We start from the raw sequence: 3967 nt of genomic DNA, 5'->3' as shown, positions 1-3967 counted from the left end.
CGATATCTAGAGTTTCTGGAACATTGACGGATGGTTCTTGATTGTTCCTGTAACAGCAAGAACAGCAATAGATTGACATATTGTAACGTCTACTTATGTCTGGCCATAATATTGGTGCGACAGCAAGCAATTTAATCATGCATCTATGGTTGCTACAAAATCTTGAAATACACAATAAGTTCAATGTTCTGTAACATTTTAACAAACATCAAAACTGTCACAAAGTCGAATTAATTAGGATTAAGCGAATTCTCATCCGTTACATGACATCAAAGTGTAAATCATAACATGGATAAAATCATTCTTCATGTAGTACCTTCACTTCTTTCTCCTTCTATTTCGATCCTCCTCATTGGTCTCTTTTCCTCTCTTTGTTCTTTTGCATCTTCCCACTATATTAGATCATGGTATATGAACTTTAGTAGGAATATTTCAGCCAATAAATGCTTCATATCCCTCTTGCCTAGTGTGCTTGGTAGCTGTATGACTATTTGGTCCAGCGGTGTCTACATGTTCAACACAGTTGATGATAACTGCACACTAAATTTACAAATTAGTAATCTCATCAGCTTTTGGTATGCAAGTATAACAAAATGGATGTCAATACCGAAATGAATGTTTGTTTAGTCGGATAGTCTTAGACTGCTATAGTGTAAGATGCTATTTGATTCAGGCAAGTAAACATGTGAAAAGGCTGCTCAGCTGAATTTAACTACAGGAAGTTAACTGAGTTTCAGGACAGCAAAGAGAAGTTATAGAAAAAAGCATGGCTTCTCCTATAGCTGGGGTGGAGCTTGAATTTCAGATAGCATAATTATCATCTAAGGCTACTAAGTTCATTTTGTAAGGAAAGTAGTAGTCAACTGAATAAATGAAAAGCATACATACTAATATTTGTCTAGTCATACAGGAAAAGAATAGGCAACACGTAGCAGGGCCTAAACTTCTTCTCTCTTGAAATTTTCAAAGTTAGAAACAGAGGACTACTTTTTTGGGGGTCTACTAAAACATGCCCCATTCATATGCATCTGCAACTTGTTGATTGCATTCATCTAGCCGCACACACTGCTACTCAATTCAGATTTCACACACACTGAATATTTGTATGTGTCACCTGAAACTTCTGGTGTGCCACTTGATGGTCGCTCGTCTTTGGCCATCGGCGTCACCGAAACAGAGTATAAACTGATCTAGCACCAGTGTTTAATTGCCAGGGACATAGGTGACAAAGCAGTTTGATATAGCCTTGGATTACATCAGCCGATCGACGTTGGGACCAATGAGGGAACGGTACAGTTTGGAGGCCAGGGGGTTTTCTAAAGAACAAAGTTACTGCTATGGTATGGGGGCGGGTGTCCTAGTGAAAAATTACTGCGGACTAAGCTAACTCGCAAAATTAAGATTGAGGGGCTGAGATCGTAATGGATCCACGGATACACAAATCATTAGGATTTACAATATAAACAGTTAAACACATAAATAAGTTAGGTGCACATCAGCAGCGCAACCTGTGTAAGAGGAGATGAAAAGATAAATTTACCAGAGAACAATGTTTCAGTAGCTGCGTAATATGGAATTAGTATAACTCATAATTGTTTCTGGAAACAACAGCATGCACATTACAGGTATTATGATTTATTGCATTGAAGATTAGAGTTACTACTTCTAAAATATAAAATTAGAAGTTCAGAACCAATATGCAGGATCCTATCGGTCGAAGAGTTGAGTACACAGTAAATATGTCGAGTAGCAGGAACTATAACTTAGTTCTGTGTGCAGAGATATAGTCTGAAAGCTATTATCTTTCTTGATAACAAAAAATACATGTAATTAGTTTTGCACTAAATATATGTGCAATTACTTGAATAGAAGAAATAACAAGCATGAGCCCACCAATTGAACTTCTACAGGCACATTTGAAATTTCATTTACCTGCATATCAAGATGGATACACCTTTGGTCTCATTGTTGAAATAAACCACACAAAGAATAAACCAAACACAAAATAATCGTAGTCTGGACTATGCAAGTGGTATAAAAATGTTTTTGTCAGGATGAAAAGCAGAACTCACATGTTTAGATATCCTATATATTGACATATGACAGCCTCTGGACCAGTGCCAATGGTTTGGCCATGCCTCACCTGGGGAGCAGGTTCAGACTCAACATTTGAATATAACACAAGGGATTAGTTGACAGTAACGTTGTCTCTATTTTCCCTCCTTTATCCATCTCAATATTCTCTGAATTGGAGGATCCATTGCTCTGAAGTTGTTTAAGATTTTGCAAACATGGTAGACATATAACGGAAAATGTTTTCAAGGTAAGCTTTACTCCCTAGTAGCATGCTAATAAACCATAGCAATTCGGTTTTTTTCTCAAATATCTCCAAGTAGATGCAAGCAACATGGAAGTTTCTACCCAAATCGTTCTGAGTGGAACGTTATTCTTTATTCTTGAGCACGTTATAATCCTGTCTTCTTTACCCTTCTTACTGGAACAGTCTCTTCCGACAAAATGGAACGAATAGTCTGCAATTTGTCTTTATAAGCAACAATTATTACATCTTGTTCGACATGGGGAATCTGTTGCTTTGCTCAAAATTGTCTACTCAATGAAAATAAAAGGCTCCAAAATATGTTGGAGTAAGCTTCTGCTTTTATTGTTGTGCAGTACGAAGAAAACAGTTGAAGGTACATGCCTAAATATACTGAATCAAAGGAAGCACTCGAAGCTACAGAAGAAGCTAAATAGATTGATGCATGCACACACGCGTCAGGTACTGTTCTCATCTTACCAGCGATGTCACCTTCAGCTAATAATTAATCCGGTCACCAAGTAACCTAATGGATGCACGGGTATGGATGCGAACCTGAAGGTCGGCAGGGATAGACGGATCGGTGCCAAGGATATCTCGTCTCTTTGCCATGTGAACTCGACCTCGCAGGAGCGGATGGCCAGATCCACCTCACCCAGATCAGGGGCTGTGTCGGGTGTCAGAGGAAAGCGTCGCCGGCGGAACAGTAGGCCGGAGGTAGGAGGAGACTACCGCTCCGGCGCTGCAGGACAGATCCAGGGAGGCGGCAGTGGTGCTGGGTCTCGACCAGCATTTTAGGCCAAGATCCTAGACATCCATCCACCCGTGCTTCGTCCTCCTACTACTCCACAACGGCGACGGCTTGTGCTCCGTTCCCCTCCTCCACAATCAAGCAGTCACCCCAAGCTCCTCCACCTAGCCTCGACCGTGGCGGCGGCGCCGTAATCCGGCACAGATGTGCGCACCGGCTGCCGGATCCGGTAAAGATAACGACGAAGCAGACGGGCGGACTGGCGGCAGCCGGCAGGTGCGGGCACATCAACGCAGGTGGATTCCGGGCGGCGGGCGGGCGCCCGCCGTCCCAGTGTCCCTCCTTCCGGAGGGCCTCCAGCTCCCGCCCGCCATACCTCTGCTCGGCCGCCCTAGCCCGAGGAAGGTCCACAGGGAGGGCGGTAGACCATCTCATCTGAAGGCCTCATATTTTTGGGGAACATGCTCATCGAAGGACCCATGCGAGGCTATGGCGGACAAAATCTCGAGGTGCTCTGTGGAAGAAGGAGAGCAAGCAGCGAGCAACCTCAGGAGATGGGCCGAGGCAGCCGGAGCAGGAACGGAGGCAGCCGGAGCAGGAACGGAGGCAGCGGCCGGAACCGGGACGGAGGCGGCGGCCGGAGCCGGGACCGACCCTAGTGAGAACAGCTCTCTGGAAGAAAATGAAGAGGAAAGAGATCGGGAGAGGATGCGGTCGTGCAAGTGCGGGATGGGCGAGGGCGGTCAAACAGCAAATAGATTCGTGACGCGTCCGACCGACATCTGCCCCGCCACGTACGCCAGCTACACACGGAAACCACACTGTTCGGCAGAAGCCATGAGAACGCAGCGTTTACAACAACATTATATCTTGTAAATAATTGTCATGTCTCCATTCCC

At 44.2% G+C, this 3967-nt stretch overlaps 1 long non-coding RNA gene across 1 annotated transcript; it reads right to left on the bottom strand.

The window, feature by feature from the left end:
• Positions 1-215: 215 nt before the first annotated feature.
• Positions 216-3668, bottom strand: LOC127344127 (uncharacterized). The gene is made up of 2 exons (XR_011755980.1): positions 2873-3668; positions 216-2143 (listed from the first exon to the last, which is right to left on the bottom strand). It is a non-coding gene; the product is annotated as an uncharacterized lncRNA (long non-coding RNA).
• Between the last annotated feature and the right edge of the window lie 299 nt (positions 3669-3967).

Source organism: Lolium perenne, chromosome 3 (assembly GCF_019359855.2).
Source record: "Lolium perenne isolate Kyuss_39 chromosome 3, Kyuss_2.0, whole genome shotgun sequence".
NCBI classification, from domain to species: domain Eukaryota; kingdom Viridiplantae; phylum Streptophyta; class Magnoliopsida; order Poales; family Poaceae; genus Lolium; species Lolium perenne.
The sequence above is the reverse complement of the archived record's forward strand: the minus strand, read 5'-3'. Positions and strand labels throughout refer to the sequence as shown.